This window comes from Dermacentor albipictus, chromosome 5, assembly GCF_038994185.2.
Source record: "Dermacentor albipictus isolate Rhodes 1998 colony chromosome 5, USDA_Dalb.pri_finalv2, whole genome shotgun sequence".
NCBI classification, from domain to species: Eukaryota; Metazoa; Arthropoda; class Arachnida; order Ixodida; family Ixodidae; genus Dermacentor; species Dermacentor albipictus.
The window spans coordinates 119,827,267-119,846,933 of NC_091825.1; the positions used below are offsets into that span (position 1 = coordinate 119,827,267).

The following is a 19,667-nucleotide window of genomic DNA, read 5'->3' on the forward strand; positions in this document are numbered from 1 at the left end:
CACTTTCGCTTTGCTATTTTGCGGGTCGGTTTTCTGGGAGACGGTATGGTGACGGTCAGGAGCCAACGGCTTATATGCGCCATGTTGACGGCTGGCACGATGGTAGTTCGTAAAATTTGCGTTAGGCGATGGTGGTTCGCTAGCATTTGTTTAAAAATAAATGACATACACTTTTTCTAAACACATTCATTTATTACAGAATTGAAAAAGTTCTCTTCGAACATATCTAGCCTTACATAGCATTTTTTTGTAAATGCCGCATAATTATTGCACGCGTTTGCATTGTCATTGGTTAATACTGAAGTTTTTATCAAGCTTATTAATCACGTATGAAACTGTTTAAACAAGCCGATTTTCTGTTCAATTTGTTCAAGTTTCCATGCGTTGCCTAATTGATTTAATTCGTGTTCTACTGTTTTTGTAATTGCTGCCTTTCTCATTTGTTTTATAGTTGCATTTATTACTGTCGCTATGTTACCTAAGTTTACTTTTCCTTTCGTATATATCAGGTACAGGCGGTCCCGATTTAGTCTCCGACTCCGGGACCTCCTCCTGTATATTACATGTTGTTATATGACTTCGTATGCAGTAATAAAATCTGATTCTGATTCTGAAAATCCCCGTACGCACGCATGTATACACTTACCGAGGCCAATGTGTTTCTGCACCTGGCAACTATAGCTGAGTCTAAATATCTTGAAAACTGTCCCAGTAAAGTACGAAAAGTCACAAAAGTATTCAGGTTGAAGTAGGAAATACTGTTTTGCAAAGCATGTTTATCAAATATCAAGATACTCATAAATGTACTACAGCATGCCGTAAATTATTAGTACGTAAACTACGTACGACTTATTGAAATCTAAAAAAAAACAAATAATTCAAGCACGCACGACTGTCACTTGCCCGCGCTTAGGGGCGTTTCTTATAGCTACAAAAAGTAAATCTGAAAATATGTGTTTTTATAAGATTTGTTGTTTACAGAGTACGACTGAAAGACCACATTGTACTTTGTCAATGTGGGTTCGGCCTTTGCCTCCCGAACCTAGAATTTATGTGTGCAAGTATTTCTAATTTCGATTAATTTGTTTTATAGCAAGCGCTTCTCGACTCTACAAATTCATAAAGAAGCTCACTGTAAAATAATTTACACCCCTAAAAGTGAAAAAGGGTGTAAATGTGTCTAACTCGCACCCTGAGAGTGTCGGTCGTACGAATCACACCCTACGGGTGGGAGTTATAGACACATTTACACCCTATTTCGCTTTTAAGGGTGTAAATTGTTTTACAGTGATAGAGCCTCAAGGAAGAACAGCTGCTCATCTCATTGAGATCCTCGACGACAGGGAAGCAGTGAAGGCACTTTTGTGTTTCTTAAGGACGACGGGCTTGTGCGACCATTTGTGACTACCAATGCAATTTCTGTAAGGCCACACACGTCATCGAACTCACTGCAATTTCCTTCCCTCCTCTCTCTCCCTGTTATCTTTGTTTTCCCCCTTTCCCATTCCCCCTGTGTAGGGTAGCCAACCGGACGTGATTCTGGTTAACCTCCCTGCCTTCTTCTTATCTCTTTCCCTCCTCGACGACAGTGTTTGCAAAATTTTTCATGGTGTATACTGGAAGACATCCGCGTCACTGCGCGCTTAGGCGATTATTTTAAAAACTGAGATGATAGTGAATGTTCCAACTCATCACTTTCATTCCCGTTGCACTTAGGTTCCATGCTGTAAGTGGATCACTCTTGCATATATTTGCCAGTTCAGCGAAATGGCGTTCCATATTTTCTAAGTTTTCCTATAATATTTTTTTCAAATTCACGTAAGAATAAATACATGTGAAACTATGTTCTAATGAAATAGCCACTGTGATACCGCGCGACAGTGTTCGGAATATCTGTATCTATTATCTGGAAGATTATTTCACACATTTTGTAACAGATCCAACATTTAGGTGGATGGAACATGTCTATACATTTGGGTATTGCGGAACAGTGGTGTTCTACATCTGCAAGTCGAAAACATTCACAAACTTTTCCCTCTAATACGTGGAACATTAATGGAACTATATACAAAGCCGCGTACGCCTTATAATCTGGCTCCCGATCTACGCGCAGTAATTGACCTAAATGAATAGGCGCTATCAATCCAATGAGAGGCATGGCGATGTGGGCTTGCTGTTTGACCATCGTGTAGTGGCATGCTGTGTATAGCGCAGCTAAAAAAAAAAGCAAAGGCCCAAGAAGAAACGAAACGCAAGCGCTTCTGTCTGCTGCTCTACCTGTGTTCTTGTTCTTGGATTAACACGGCAAGCTGGGCGAGTTGGTGACTGAACATGTTCCTATGGGTGAGACAATACAATACAATACACACAATACAATACCCAGTACAGTACAATACACAACATACAGTACACAATACGAGCGCAATACTTCCTCTCGTCCTTCGGCCGGGTTGCGCTGCCCACCCATAGGAACACGTTCTTGTTCTTGCTGCGCTACTCTTCGTGTCATTCCGTGACAGTCAAATGAGTTCAGCTGAAGTAAGCACTGCAGAGGACCGGGTTATTGGGGTAATTATAGAATAGCTGACAGCAATATTCGAGAGTAGGGCGAGGCTAACGAGACCACAAGTATACGCGGGTTCAGGTACACATATCATGCTTCACCAGAAAAGCGTGTGGGTTTCCTCTGTAGGTTCGCGATACACTTTCAAATGAACGCCAACATTTATTTTTATTTATTTATGATTATCATATTCAAATAAGAAACAAAGGCGCTGATGGAAATCGGGAACTTCTTACCTTTCGCAACACCATGCAACGACGCGGGCCGGCAAGACCATGCGAAGCCAAGCGCGTAACAACAGGACGTGCTGGGCAAAGTCAGGCGATTATTTTACACCTCTTCGATTATCACAACGGCCTCTGAATCCGCACTGGAACAGCGCGGAACCACGACATCCATATGTCGTCACACACTCCAGAAACACGCGTATGGTGGTTCCATCGTGTTCGACAGCTATGTACTTTGAAAACTCTTGTCATTCAGCACGTCCGCGTCCGGTTCACGACGTACAGGCGCACGTTGTACGAACTGTCATTCAGAACTTGCAGTTCCTTTTCCACTATACTGTACGACGGGCTGCGTCACTCAGCACCATACGTGGTCTCTCCAATTCGACAGACATATACGTCGAGTGGGCCGTCCTTTCAACGACATCTGTTCTTCTTCAACAAGTACACCACGGGCTGTCGTTCAGCAACTGGCTGCTGTGGTTCTCTTCGACCAAAACGTCACAACTGTCTTACAAACTGTCTTTCATAGCAGGCTGTTCCTTTTCGATCAGCAAGCTATACACGGGAATCCGTCGTTCAGCACCGGAGCCTATACGGACAGATCGACACGAGTGAACTGCTGACACACAGAGAAGAGTTGGGGCCGTGGTGTCGAGCGAGTCCGTGGTGTCGAGCGACTCGACGTCCGGCCTGCGCAGGGCGATCGAGGCAGCAGCGAGCATGGAGTGGAGCGCGACTCGCGTAGGGCTCGTCGTCGTCGCCGCCGTCGTTGTTCGAACATGTGTGACGACGAAGACTCGCCGCCGTTCAGCACCGGAGCCTATAGTGACAGATCGACACGAGTGAGCTGATGACACACAGAGAAGAGTTGGGGCCGTGGTGTCGAGCGAGTCCGTGGTGTCGAGCGACTCGACGTCCGGCCTGCGCAGGGCGATCGAGGCAGCAGCGAGCATGGAGTGGAGCGCGACTCGCGTAGGGCTCGTCGTCGTCGCCGCCGTCGTTGTTCGAACATGTGTGACGACGAAGACTCGCCGCCGTTCAGCACCGGAGCCTATAGTGACAGATCGACACGAGTGAGCTGATGACACACAAAGAGCTGGCGCTGCGGTGTCGAGCGACTCCGTGGTGTCGAGCGACTCGACGTCCGGCACGAAGACTCGCCGACGACGCGGGAAGCCACCGTTCAGCACCGGAACCTATACTGACAGATCGACACGAGTGGTCTGATGACACACAGAGAAGAGCTGGCGCCGCGGTGTCGAGCGACTCGACGTCCGGCTTGACGCGGGCGATCGAGCCAGCAGCGAGCAGGAGCGGCGAGCACGCCTCGCGCCGGGCTCGTCGCCGTCGTTCAAACGTGTGGTGATGACGAAGACGCGCGTACTCGCCGACGACGCGGCAAGCCGGGCGTGTATACGAGGCGGTGTGTCGGCGGCGAACCGCAGCCCACGCGATAAAAACGATGTAAAAGGAAACAGGGAGCGGGCATTATGCGCGCCAGAGGCTGCTCGAGATTGCGTGCTCTCTGTCTAGTGGTTCTCCTCGGAGGCCGCCGATAACGTGCTATCGCGCGCGCGGGCCCGCGTGTGCGTTCGCTTTCCCCGCCAGTGACGGCGGCCGGCGCGCCAGCGTCCGCAGCGCCTGGCTTTCGCTCGAACGTTGCGTTTTTTTTTTCTTTCGGTTGTCACGAAACTGCTCTCCGCCTCTCGAGTGAATGTGTAGTTGTGGGTCAGTTCGTAAACGCCGGTCACACTTGTATATTCCTGCTGCCTCGCACGCGACGATATTAAATTCGTATTCGTCGCGCGGATGACTCAACGCGACCAATTTATACGCGTCGTCTCGTCAACTGCACTTATAGCCCTGGATCGACGTCCGCTCGAAGCAACGTCGCCCGTGAGTCACTCTTCGAATCTGAGTTTTTCTTTTTCGTTTTTGCAACTCTAGCACAGCTGTGGAATTAAACAGAGAGTTGCTTTTATACCTATAGATAAATGTGCGCTCATTAATATGTCGCATTGCCAGTATTAGAGCCTCATCCTCGGTCGCTCGCTCTCGGAAACACTTTTAAGTTTTGCGTCGAGTACAACGTTCAACTCGACGCTTCGCTGCAGCGGCTGGTGTCCTGTCCTGCTGACTTACCCAATCTATGCGCCCAAGCAGACATTGGCCGAAAGTTGTTTACCGTGCACGCATCCTCTGGTTGTTTCGATCGAAAGTGCACGCTTCTACAGGGATAGCGTTTTTTTAAGACGGCTTTCGAAACTGCACTGCCCCGGATGTGAGCAGGCGCTTGCCGCAATAATATCACTTCGTTAACCGCGTTTCATGTCGTTGCACATATATACAAATTGCGAAGCGCAGCCGGAAAGCTGTAAGACTAGCCCAACGGGCCATAAATACGCATGTCTGTGGCCACAGGCCTTTCCGAGCTAAAAATATATGCGGAAACGTGAGACCGCAACGCTGTGCAAATGTATCCAGTGATTCCTGCGCGTTTGCGAGAAGAATGCTCCCGCTTAGGTAATTTTAAGAATCTTAATTGTGTGCCGAATCAGTGGCTCAGCCAAAGACGGATCGCGGAGCTGGCTAGCGCTGTGAAAAGAAATATTCACGATACGCTATATGCCTATTACTGCGGCCATATATGGCAGTCTAATTATTATTTTACTATCAACGATGCAGGCGACAGAGTATCCTAATGAAGCGTTGTTGCTTTCTTACTCGACGTCAGAAGCGTTGCCGCAGTACTGTTGAACCCGTTGAATATGCCTCAGATTCGAGGCCATAGAACTTCCATGCCGAATATATGCCACAGCGTCTTGCCGCGATGGTGTGGAAAGCGTATATGCATTAACTTTTCGGCATGCTTGCAAATAAAAAAAAAATGGTATTGCCGTTAATGCTTATAAGTATGCAGGAGCGCGCCAAATGCTTATAGAATGGCTTTCATCGTTCGATTCGCACCATTTTCGAGAATTGACGATTCGATATTGTCGAACGTTCGTTCCGTTCGAATATGATATAAGGTGCAGCGATAGTTCGTGCAGTCTACACAGGGAGAAGAGATGACGAAATCGGAGACTCTTCCGAGTGATTCCGGGGCAGGAGTAGGACTGGTAATATCGATGAACGATTGATCGATTAATCGATTAAAGGTGTCCCGCAAAACGATTAGTCTTCATCGAAGTCTTCGTCAAATAACTTTTTTTTTAATTCGAGTAAGGATTTGTCATTCATCAGTTTAGCCTTTAATCGATTAATCGCTTTCGATACAGAGATTTTCATCGATAATTTGATCAATCGAAATTTTTGCCAGGCACTTTATAAAAGTTGAAACAATGTTATTTCGTTTTGTGGGACCCTGTTTTAATGTTTCAGAGGTGGAACCAAGTTTGAAATACAAGTGTGCAAGGATAATATCACTGCGAAGCGGTCAAGGTGGAATTGATTCATGCTGAAACTTTGCACTAAACAAACGGGCACACAAAAAGAAGACGCAAGGTTGAGTGCTTGTCCTTGTGTCTTCTTTCTGTGTCCCCGTTTGTTGAGCGCAAAGTTTCAGGACGAATTTGTTAACGACTAAACAGAGTTGGCACTGGTGGCCTTTGAGAAGATAAACAATATATGTATGTTATAAAATGGCATTTAGAGCGGAATTAAGCAAGATACAACACACTAGTGAATCCCTATAGAGTACAATTAAACAAGAACTAGTTAAGAAAAATGGCGCAAGTGAAAGGGGAAGTCCAACTAAAACATACAAGGAACTGCAGCGTGCGCAAGGGGAAAGAACATTACTTGTTTAGGATTTTAAGCCAACTGCTCTTTTCTACAGAGCGAAAGTATGTCAATTGGCTTGGGTGTTCGGGTAAAACCGACGCCTCCTTTAAATGATGACACAGGTAGCAGGTGAGAGTATATTATATAATAGAAGCTATTGATTTGCTGCATTCGACATGAACTGCATGAATCGCGCCATCAACACTACATACGTACATCAAAGCCTCATGCAGCGAATAATGCCTCACGACAAATAACAATTGCGCGGCGGCTGGAGACGCGGTGGCACGACGCGCAGTGTTCGATGGCTTGCGCTACATGAACCGCAATAGAGGCGGACGCCTCCGCGGCCAATCTGCCGCTTTGCTAGTGAGCGTATATGATTATACAACCATTTAAGTAGCTGTTCTCGTCGCTTTCGCGCTGACCACAAGTACGAGTAACTGCTGTGTCGATATTAGCACGCGTAGAAGAAGGGCAGCGCGGATCCCGTAAATGCTAGCTTGCTTGGGCGTACAACTGAATAATTTATAATTGTGAGTTGGCTGAGTATGTAAGTTGTGTGTGGGGTATGGCCGTATTTGATTACGCGAGCATGCAAGCAGTACGCCTGCTTCGCTTTGGCCGAAGTTCCGCTGCCGCTGCAAGCCAGCCATCGCCACATTTTGTTGCCTTTATTCCTTACGCTACGGGAAATATGGTTCCACCTATTCAAGATAAGGCCTGACATTCTCAAAAACACGCCACCGGGCGCCATAAGAAGCGTGTATATGTGTGGCGATTCCGGATTTCTGATCGGTGGGTGTCACAGCTATCGCGGCTGCCCGCACACCGTGCGCCATGGCAAGCAGATGGAGCTGCACATGGTGCGCGCTGATTGGCTCGCGTCCGCCGGCAAAAGTTCGTGCATAGTTCGTCTAAAATCTCTGTATATACTTTAAAAAACAAGGCAGCGCACCAAGACACTTTAAACTCAATAATTTGTGTTTAAATACCAGCCTTCATTCCAGCTACGATTTTTTTAAATCTCGAAGGCCGGGCTTTTTCAACATACGCCCTAAAAGGAAATGCAGATCTCGGAGGCTAAATTCACTTGTTAACCGCAGTGCGGCCCTGCCGCAGTGTAACGGTTGACGGTGAGCTGGGCCACGTTGTGTTGCTGCGAGTGGTGATAGTGCTCGTTGCAGTTACACGGTAATTTAATCATATTTTCGAAGTGCCTAAACAAACTGTAATCCGTACCGTGTGCATTAACCATCAAGAAACCTCTGGACTCGTGTAACGCCATTAGTTCGCCTTATGTTTCCTGTGATACGCCAGTGTCTTATGTGTACTACAGCGCCCGTCCGAGCTGCCTTTGTTCTCGCCTGTCCGCGTTCGCTCGTGGAATACCTGATACTGTGGCTTCGAATTATGGTGCGTGGAAGAATTTGTTGAAAGTTGTGCTTTCGTGCGCGGGTGTTCATCGACAATTCGACAGTGTTCGCGCCGGAAAGAGCGTCGTCGCGTGGTGCCTGCGAGACAAAGGAGCCATTTGCCGACCACATTGAAGGTAAGCAGGTCTGACGCTTGCGCGCATTCTCGCAGCTTCTGGTTCATGTAGTAAGCTTTGTGGAACGACAACAGAACACGTTCTGAGCGTATGTTGACCATGTTGCTCTGCACATTTAGCAAAGCGTTTCACGAGGGGAGTTTCCGTGAAATGTATTATTTCTTACCGCTTACTTGCTTTATGGAGTGATGTGCTACCACCGCTGATCGTTTGGACTTAATGGGCAAATATTTACGTAAACGCTGAAAGTTACTGTTTTCTCGGTAGTTTCCCGGCAAGAAATCCTTCCGTAGATATGAATTTCCGCAAGTTACGTGTGTAATACATGTCGATGTGTCACGGGCATCGCGAGTTGGCACGCGACTGCGATGCTTGACACTTGAACAGATATTAGCTTGTGTGAAGATTACTTTATTGATAGTGTTCAGTTTGAAGTCCAGCTTCGCGAGAACTTGTCTGCGTTGTTTGTGTTCGACGTGCTCGCGTATTTGTCTTTTATATTGTAGGGCAAATATAGACCGACATAACAACAGCGAAATTTCTTTTTAAGCGAGGCATGTCAATCAGACGCTCGTTTTCATTAATATTTTCATCCGAAGAACAGGATGTCAGTGCCTGCGATTGTTAAAGACAGTTGCTTGTAGCACTGCCTAATAAGGGATGCGATTTTCTTGCAATGCTTTCCGCTCGATGTTTGCCACTCTTATAACCCACCTTCCATGGCTGGCTGTTCTAGTTAATAACGATAGCCGAATGTCGGTCAGATCAATGAGCAAAAGGAGTAGCATCGGAAAAGGGATCGCTACAAAATCGCGGCCTAGGTTTTAGACCCTTCGTAATCGATTGTTCGTTTGATTTACTAGATATTTGAGTTTTGGTGATAATTTCCCAGGTAGTCTGATGTTTGCTGGTGGTTTTATTCCCGCCTGAATTTTACCATATAACAGTGTAACCACTTGAGATATAACTACGAGACATCTGTACAAGCAGGCACACAAAGATTTGTTGGCCAGTTGCCTACTCCTAAATGTCATGTACTACTTAGCAGCTGCTGCAGAAATGTTTAAAAGAATTTGTGAGCAGTTTAGTACCTGAGTGGACTGGCAGCTCAGTCTGTTTCAAACAACAATTAGTTAAAAGCTTCTGTGTTGCCCGATGTTTTTATGAGCTGTTTTTGACTGCGCCACGTTTCTTAGCTGTGTGCATACAGGCGAGGCTGTTCTTGCTTATATGAATATTTTTGAATGAGTGAAAAAGATTGGCTTTTGTTTTGTGTTTCAGGTCCCCAGCACCACATTCCAGAGGTCTGCTGTGAGCAGACGTGGCAAATTGCAGTAACATCCAGATAGTCCAATAAATTGTTCGTAGTTTCAGACAAACCTTTGCGAAATATAGTCAAAACTTTCTTTAAAAAGTGCGCATGGGAGCACCGATTGAAGCGCGACTGTGTTTGGAGGGAACAAACATTGGGAAAGAAAAACGCGTTTTTTTATTCAAACGAGACACAGTTAGATTCATTCAACGAAAATAAAATTCCTAGTCAATTTTATATATTCGTGATGAGTTAAGCAAATACGTTTAATTTTATTATTATTAATAAATGCATTTCTCTTCAGCGCCCATCGCTACAGGGGGCGTTGACGCCACTATCACTCGCAGTGCAATGCACGTCTTGAAATGGGCAGAAAGGCGCACTCGTGTGACCTGTTCAAATACACCCCCTTCACAATTTGTGCTTTCTTGCTTGTCGAAGTTTGTCTGAATTTGGTGACGCGGGTAGCTTCATTGCTTCTTAATCTGTTCATTTAAAAGTAGTGAGTTACGACCGCCAGATAATTGTGTAGTTGTTTTCGTGCGACTGCGCTGGCCGACGGGCTTGCCATCCCACAATAGGATCAGCACTCTACATCTTGGCTTTCGTCGGCCTCTAAAGAAAATATGTTCTGTGCAGGGATGCGATTTCGACAACCGTACGGCTGGGCTTTTCCTGCATCGCTTTCCACGCTGAAAGCTCGAAACGCCCATCAAGTCGAATGGCGGGGCATTTGAATATATAGCTCCAAAGGAAGAACAACAAAACAAATTTCGCGCCTTCGAAAACAACATGACGTCACTTCTGCTTTTAACGGACATGGCGTCACGTTATTCTTTCTTCCGCTGGAAGTGTTCCCACCACATACAGATGGCGCTAAGCCCCATGAACCGGCGATAGACCGCCATGTTTTGAACGTATGGCCTCCTATGGAAGCTTCGCTACCAGGTATATTTACCTTGTCCCTTTTATTTTCCCAATACCGCACACGCCACTACGCCGCCCGAAGCCGGAAGCTTGAAATGCCCTCGCAATTCAAAACGCGCGATTAGTTTGTACCGGTGGCGCCTTCATGCGGCGGCGCCATGAGTGTCATGGCACGTGACTGCCGGGCTGGACCTGGCCGTAGTCGGCAGGCTCTGCCGCCAGATACGTCTCCGCAGGTGTAACGGCTCCGGAACTTGGGCTACGATGGCGAAGACTCATGTTTGTAGTCGCCATTTCGACGTCTTAGCAGCGCATCAGTCTTCCTTATAGGGTATATTTTCCTTCGTCGCGCATCCCAACTCTATAGTGGCATTCGGTACACGACTGTTTCCATGTGCATCTACGGCGAATGCGCAACGCACCTGCGTGTTCACACTTCTCGCCACCGGCGGCTCTCGTCGCGCTAAGCTGTGTGAAATGGACCATGCATGACTGAAGATTGAGCTAATCTCTGAGACATCAAGAGTGACCAGGCAGTGTAAAGACAAATATAATTGCAGCGGACAGAAAACGGGAATGAAAGACCGCAGTAGCGAAGAGAGCAGTAGGAGAAAAACGGAAGAGGAGGGTGCAGCGGAACCACGAGGTGGAGGAGGAGCTTGAGAAGAAAAGCAGTGTGTGTGCAAGACGGGCTGCGCGGTGACGACCGCTACGAGGTGGCGCCAGAGTAGTGCGCCATCGATCTCTTCACCGATGGCATGCGGATAGCGCGTCGATCGATACCATACGTGGAAGCGAAGCGCTGCATGAGCGGAGGTATGTCTGCGGCGGCTACTGTGAGTCGCGCCCGCGCTCCGCCTCTCGCAGTCTCTCGATTAGCGAGGCAGTCACGCCACACATGGCTCCCTTTCCAATGGGCCACACGACACAGATTGTCGGCGCCAGCCAATATATCCCGAAATCAAAACCCGTACAGATTTCGCATTAGGCAACGTTGTAATAGTTGGCGAATTTCTTACTCAAGAAACGGAACTCTACCTGGGTCGAACCCGAATGCGGTACAAAGTCTCGCAGCATATTCGTATTGTTAACCTGCTGGGAAAGGGCTGGGGAATCAGAGTCGACGCCGCAGGCGAGGGTGCAGTTTAACAGTGCCCCAACGTCAGCTACAACGGGGCGAGAAAGGGATAAAATGTCGTGCTCCCAGTCGTGACGCAAGGAAGGAAGGCACGAATTGTACTGCCCGAATGGAAGGTAGAACACGTGCTTTAGCTCGTGCTATGTGGGACACGACGTATAGGTACCAGTCGTGTTAAAGAAGTGTAATAGAGTCGAACGACTTTATGACGAAGTGCTTGGGGCGTCCGAAATCCTTCATTATACAGGTCGCCGCATTGTAAAGGTCGCGCAGCGCACAGCTCACACAAGCACAGGGAGAGAGCTATCTCTTCGTTGTAAAGGTCATTCGGTTCTATGCAAAGGTGCTTGACTGTAGCATGCGTTGGGTTTGAATATCGCGCTACTCCATGTTAGTCGTCTGGGCATAGAGTCTGGGGCTCTATCTCACCCTCTTCACTCGGGAATCCACCGCAAATTCAACTGCCATTGGAGCCGGCAACAACACACGCAAGCTTACGTGTTATCACTTATAACCACCGCAGTCACTCTATCACACTTTGTAATCTTCTGTCAAATACTTTGTCATATTATGGTTAACGGGAAAATTGGAACACTCTTCGCGCATCCAATTCGGTAGCAGCCAAAGTCATTTATCTCAATATCTCCCATGCAAGGCTCTTAAAGAGCACAAATGTGATGTTGAAGGTCATATTATTCATGAGCGCGCCTTTAGAGAGTCGCAAAAAAAGAAAAAAACCACTACGTCGACGCCGACCCCCATTCGCAAGAAAAAAAAAATGGCTGTGGCTTAGGTAAGGTTAAGCCCAGGATGCGAAGCATACTAGCCTTTATTTTAGTTGTTGAACCACTGTTTAGCTTGGTGAACTGCTGTTGCTTGGCTATATTTGGTTCGGCTAGACGAAGAAAGAACTCATGCGTTACTCTGCTTCGCCTTGGACGCGGTGAGCGTCGAGCAACGCAGCGTTCGGCGCGGCAACGAAATGTGCGCCTGAGCAAGCGACGCACGCCTGAGCCTTAGAAACAGCTCGTTTCTAAGGCAACACCGCATTCACTAGAGGCGCTTTTGTACCGCTTTGAAGCATCGTACTCGTGACTCAGTGGTAGCGTCTCCGTCTCACACTCCGGAGACCCTGGTTCGATTCCGACCCAGCCCATCTTGCAAGAGTTGAGCCAAAGCCACTTCTCCTCTGTCGTGACGTCACGGTGTCACGTGGTTTCAAGGCGACACCGCCGCGCCTGAGGAGCTGGGTTGGGCTCTCGTAATATGCTTCGCATAAAAATGGCTGCGGCTTAGCTCAGCTAACTCTGGATAGTCAAAGCGAAAGCTTGGTTTAGCCTGCTTAAGTCTTGATTTCACTTAGTTAGCCTTCGATTTAGCTGTAATTATTGTACTGAGGTACACAATCATCGTTAAGGCAGATATGATGGCTGTGTCTGGGTGGGTGGCTAGACATGACTGTAGCCGCGTTTACATGAATGCGACAGAATGCGCCAGTAGCGCATCACGTATAATGCGATGGGCCAGTGTTTACATGTAGTGCATTACCCTTGGTGCGATGGTCGCGTCTGCGGTGTCGCACGTCGAAAGACAGAGTAGCGCATCAGACGCATCCGGCGCCGCGCCGCAGCTCGCCGAGCGTCTGACGTAGAAGGCAAAGCATTGCTTTCAGACGCGTTCGGCGTTACGCCAAGCTGCAGCTCGGCGAGCGCAGCAGATCAGCAGCACATTCAATTTCCCAGAATTCCTAACGCGATGCGATCGCGTTTACATGCATTGCGAAAGTCGACTTACTCGTCTCAATCCGCCTTGGTCTGGCGCATTAACGTGACGCGATTTCCTAGCGCATTAGCACCATTTACGTGGATGCGATGCACTAGAAAGTTGACGTGATACGATGCGATGCGCCAGTTGTCGCATTCATGTAAACGAGGCCTGTGATTAAGCTTGGGTAGACACGCATCAATCGACGGTGCGACGCCTGTTGTGCTACAGGAAAAGCGCAAGTGCTAGACATCCAAAGAGACGCTGCGAAGACGTCGTGAACATGCACAGCATCGAAGCACAGAGGGACAGGGCGCGAACACGGTCTCTACATTGATATCGATGGCGCGACGCCTGTTGCATTCCGGACACTCTCCAGTGAAGCAGCTCGCCGTGTCCGGAGCCTCCTGTCATAGCACACGTTACATACGTGTCGCCGTGGCCATCGCGTCAGATGCAGTTTGTCAAAGTATAGTAGTTCTGGTATAGGTGATGTGTTAACACGATGTAAAGCACGATGTAAAAATACGGTGCAAACGCATCATCGCAACACCTTCCTCCGATAAAAATACGCTCCACCTATAGCACGGCACAAGTGCGCGGGGATCGTTCGAAAATGGACTCGCCTTTACATCCCGCCACCTCTTCCTTCTTCAAAAGATTGGCCGAGTGGGACGTAACGTGCGCTTCACCGCGGGGCGTACTGCCATGCGGAGAAAACCATCGTCTGCAGTGGTCATCTTGGGTTTCTTGCGGAGATGTAGCAGTTCTCTCTGCGCGTCCTAGGGAGCTGCCAAATAAGCAGCCCTAGAACTTAGGAAAGCTTGCATTCAGTTCAGCTTACAACGTTTGGGATAAAACAGCTTGAATAAGAATGTGTAAAATGGACAGGAACGTTTGATCTGCCAAAGCGTAAGTTCATACAGAAACAGATGTTATTGGCGCATTAACAGTCCCGTGACTTGACTCAAGTGCATTTAACAGTGGTACCTTGACTCTTAACGCGAAAACATGATCAGAAAAGAAAACAATTAAGAAAGCAGAAACACAGAAAACCGTCGTCTGTGTGCGTGTGTGTGTGTTTATTTTTCTCCGTTTCAGTGCCTGGCTTGCGGCGCTAAATATCTCCTTAAACAAGCAGTAACGCATAAAAAATGTCTTCTTGAAGTGTATAGCTTTATGTTTGTTTCCTTTTTTTTTCTTTTTTTTTCTTAGATTCGTGCTCTTCTCTGTGATGCAGTCTTAATGACACTCCGATTCTTAGCCGAACGTCGCGGGTTCGGTTACTGGCGGCAGCGGTTGTATTCCAAAACCTTTCATGAAGTTAAATTGGAACAGCAAGTTCCAAGAGTCGATGAAAAATTAAAAAGGTGCACAGGTACTTTTGGACGAAGAAATATATTACTAATAAACAAAGACGTATAGCTTCAGCTTGCTCGCCCACGGTAAACGTAATTAGCATTCAAGTGGCGGTACGCACGTAATTTGATGATGAGAAATTCATCATTCATAAGTGTTTCGTCGGTTTTGTTTATTTTAGGCAAATACGGAGGTGTAAGTTGCCTTCCGGGCGCATGTTCAGTGGGTCTAGTTGTCTACTAGGTCAGACAGCAGCCCGTGGGAAGTTGTCTATTTGAACACGTAACCAGTGATCCAAGTTGACTGCTCAACAAGACAGCAGTCAGCTCATGTCTAGTGGTCGAAGCAAGAAGACACCTCGCGTCATTATATATATATATATATATATATATATATATATATATATATATATATATATATATATATATATATATATATATATTGATTAGCGGTCATTTTACACATGAGAGTGAGGTGAAAAAAAGAGACATACGAGAAGGAAACCACGCATGACGGAGAAACACCCGCAGTACAGGTTCATCTCGACAGTTTCTTAACCTTTTGCATCAAGGATCGCCTGCATATATTTTGGCTTCCCACACAAGGGGAATGAAGTGACGTATACAGAAGCGTGCAATAAAATCTTCGGATGAAAGACAGCTGAGAAAACCGTCTCAAACGCCGTCAGGATAAAGAGCGTGCTATAGGGACATCGCGGGCTATTCCGCCAGAAAGTCAAAGGCGCGTCGTCGCTTGTCACTTCAAAGAAATGTATATGGACGCGAGAGTCAAACAAATCTGCGTGTTAGTAAACACTGCCACTCAGCTCTCCCTCTCTCTCTCTCGCCACTATTGGAGTCACTGCGAGGCGACGGCGAAGTGCGGCCATCAAGGGATGCACTTCGGAGGTGCTACGCTGGAGTGGACGTCGTCGCGTTCCCTCTTTTTATTCAGCCAATACACTTCTTCTTCGCGCAAGTATATAACTATCTTTAAGCTGCCGTGGTATATCCTCAAGCCTATGGCGTTATGAATAGGGGCAAGAGATCGAAAGCTAATTTCCTGGTCTAAAGGAACGAATCGGGATAGAGATGGAATGAAGGGATGCTCTGCTCTGTTTCGTTATAACTGGGCTGCTCTGGAGATGTTGAGGTAGCAGATACCTCGAACACGACATCTCTCTCACTCCAACAGAAAAAAAAATAACTAACTTCACCGAAATAAATAAATGATTAAAAGTAACCGAACTGCTGTTCACGCCGCTTCATAAATGTTCGCTTATATATCCACTTAGACTTAGGTGCAATGTGAAAGGCTCTGCCGGAGCCACCCACCCCAAACTATAGAGTGTGGACGTTAAAGCCCACCAATTAACCTGTCATTAGCATTCTCCAGATTTTATTGATAAGAAGGACACTCTGTTGTCCTGTGATCGGTTATGAAATGACGCATGAACTTCTCTTTAGAGCAAACTGTGTGTTCAAAACGATAAGAAGCACTTACTTCGTATGCTTTTCCTTTCTTTTTATAAGTTATCTACTGCATCCCCCAAAGCTCTTTTTTTTTTTGCGACAGCCTATCTGTCATCAACACCACATGTAGCGACATGCATGGCATAGTAGCGTGTAAGGTACACGCATGCAAGTGACAGCCAGGCTTTTTCTGACACCATGCTCACTTAGACTTTTTTTAGTAGACTTCAATGGTTGATGTGCGAAATACGGCAACTGTGACAACGTGTAGGAACAGACATACACACAGCATCGTCTGCTCGTCCCTCTGTTTCTACGCTGTTCTCGTTGTTATCGCTCATTAACCTCTTAAGCCACGTGGAACTAATTAACTGGCAAGTTGCTTCTGATGGTATAGTTGAGTGCTCACTTAATTGGTAGAACACTTCGAGGGAGATAGCGCGATATATGACAACAAAAGAAGGTAAGTGTGATTCTTATGCTATAAGCAGAACCAGATACGCATGTATTGAATGATCAGATTAATTCGTGTCCACTCTTACATATTGCAGGCTCTCACAAAGCCGGCGCTGTGCGTCTCAAAAATGAACAACAGCGAACATCACTAACATCACTATGTAAGTACGTTTCGCAAGTGTGAATTCGCTCACATCCACTCCGGGTGTACTGTCAGTACACCCTCGGGCGAGGAACGCGCCCAGTTTGACATGTGCCAGATGCGAGCCGCCGTTATCGGACGCACTGACGCCTGCGCAAAAAGCGCACGGGCCAGCAACCACCACCGCGCGAACGCACACTTTCCCGAATTCCGCCCCCCCCCCCTTCCCTCCCCTTTCTCACCCACCGCACGGCGGGCTCCCGTCAATCCACGGGGCCACCGAAGCAGCCACCGACCGAGCTCCGCTTGATGGACGGGATCTGTCGTCGCGGGAGTGCCGCGTTGCACGACGTCGCGACCTCTGGCCTCACCTCTTTGGACGCCGCGTCATCTTTCACACGGCCGCCACTCCTCAAAAAAGGGGGGCGAAAGCGGAGAATGTGGAAGGCTGCTGTAACGTGCAGTAGACAGTATAGTATCCCGTTATAGACGAACCCAGTTGGGCCGAACCTTCGAATATGCCGAACAGTGTGCAGGCGCTTGGCTGGCTGCCTATATAGTTCTCGTAAGGAAAAAAACAATAAGAAAAATCCGCTTAACGCGATCCACCCGTTCGGCTAAGCTTCTGGAGAAGTCCAGCGTCCGAACTCCAGGTAACTGTTTTGGGCCACACCTTCAGCGGTCTACTTTATATTCTTTGAGATTCCCTTTCCCCCTCCTCAAGTGTAGGGTAGGCAACCGGGCACGTCCTTAGTTATCCTCCCTACCGTTCCCTGTTCGTTTCTCTGTCTCTCTCCCTATCTCTTTGAGATGTTGCGGCCACTTTCGTAAGAAGGAATCACTCGCGGATGGAGTGACAATCGTTCCCACAAACTGCGCAGCCGTCGCCTACTCAGCTTCTCGGAGAGAGGGAAAAACAGCTTCCGTTTACAAGAAAGGCACAGAGGAGCTTATCAGCCTTCTTGGCTCAGAAATAGGCATGGAGTGATCACTGGTAGCGAGTGGGGTTGCTGTTGACTTAAAGAACAGGTAAACGCATGCGCTGATGTGAAACGTATGAAGATCGACATCGTGGAAAGTCCTTGAACTGCCTCCGTAGGCGGGAAATAATCGTTAGGACAAAAAAGATAGAGGCGAGGCACGGATGTTAAGTAGAAAAGCATCTCGTTGGAAATGTCAACGTTTAAGAATGGCACCCACATTTGCAAATCGCCAGTAACCAAGAATTACTGAATGGCGCCAGTAAGAGTTTAGAAAAATGTCTCAAAACATTTAAAATTACAATAAATGTATTTTTATTTCATCATTAGCATCATCATAATCATAATTCATATCCACTTCCGGACGAAAACCTCTCCCAGCGATCTCCAATGATCACCACTGTATTTTTCTTTACAGCTGCCTATTGAATTTAATGTTTGGATGCTGTTAAGATAGCAGATTTCCTTTTCTGAGTCTTTTTGTATTGAAACAAATTTCTGATAGGCAGAACAGGATTTCTCGGTCCATTCGAGTTCGTCAAGTCTACTGAATTTGCCAGGTTCTCTCTCTCTCTCTCTTGCCACTGCGCTCGTGACTTAGCCTGCGCGCTAAGCCGCCAACCGTCATCATTGTAAAAATTTCACTGCGCCAAAGGCCCACGTGATGGAAGTGAGAGCGTTCTTCACTGTTTTAAACTCGAGACTGCCAGTCTTGCAGCAAAATTTCTGCCGCAACAACATGACGACGGCACAGCCTGATACGCGCAGGACGGTTTCGAAACTTGTTGCGGCCAAAGGCTACACGCCTGGTCGGTCCTTTCAAGGTGCTGGAATGAGTAGAAGGACGAGATGTACAGACGTGTAGAAGAAATTTTACGTGTGGCTGACTGAAGTCCGACCTGCACTAGTTATAATAAGATTCTTAAGGTCGCTGAGTCGAGAGAGAGACAAAAGGATGCATAAAAAGGCAGGGGGGTTAACCAGAGACAGTTCCGGTTAGCTACCCTGCACGGGGGGAAAGGTAAAGGGGGATAAAAAGAGAAAGAGAGCGGAAGGGGGAGGAGGAGGAGGAATGAACGTTTATTGTAAGAAACAGCGAGAAAGTGTCCTTTCTTCGCCCTAGGTGGGCGGCTCTCTTAGTCCACAAAGCCGTTGGCTAATGCTGCAGCCCGGGCCCGGTCCAATAGACTTCGCTGATCTTCCAGGCTCTGGGCCTTTAACATTGCCTCCCACGTTTCTTCGATCGCTTGTAGCGGTTTTGAGGCATCATCTTCACTGTTTTTCTCGCGGTGCGGGCACACCAACACCATGTGTGGGAGCGTGTCTGGTACGTCACAATACCGGCATAGGTATGAGAATTTGGTGGGGTGCATTCGGTGCATGATAATTCCATGTACATACGTATTTGTTTGTAGTCTGCGGAGGGTGGTGGCTTCTTCCTTGCTTAATTTTGGATGACGTGGAGGATATTGTCTTCTTTCCAGTCGGTAATGTTGCAATATTACGGCGTAGTTGATGGGAATGTCCTCCACCCTCGTCGCTTTCCGGAGACCGTGCGGCAGGAAATCCCGGCTGGTATGCTCTCGGGCAACAGCATGTGCTGCTTCGTTTCCTGCCAGGTGTTCATGGCCTGGGGTCCATGCGACGTAGGTGTCGGGTAGTTCTTGGCGTCTTGTTATTTCTTTTAGAATCTTCACTGCTGCGGCAGAAATTCGGCCTTTTCGTAGGTTTCTACAAGCCGTTTGCGAGTCGCTCAAGATGATTGCTGTGTCTTTGCATGTGGCGATGCCGAGGACGATGGCCAGTTCCTCCGCCGTTTCTGGATTTCTGGCCGGTATGGTGGCAGCGATTAGCTCCTTTCCTTGGTTGTTGGTCACGGTAATTGCGTATGCTCTTCTAGCTGGGTATTTTGCAGCATCTGGGAGCTAGAAAGAAATAGAGACGAGCACGACCAAACCGCGGACACTGCAGAGCGGTAGGGGGCGGCCT

General features: G+C 47.6%; 1 long non-coding RNA gene across 1 annotated transcript in view; it reads left to right on the forward strand.

Moving 5' to 3' along the window:
• Positions 1–4,462: 4,462 nt before the first annotated feature.
• The window catches only part of LOC135916247 (uncharacterized), a 78,660-nt gene continuing 63,455 nt past the window's right edge, over positions 4,463–19,667 (forward strand). Inside the window, exon 1 of the long non-coding RNA XR_010568882.2 lies at positions 4,463–4,689. This is a non-coding gene — a long non-coding RNA (uncharacterized lncRNA). The remainder of the gene's footprint in view (positions 4,690–19,667) is intronic.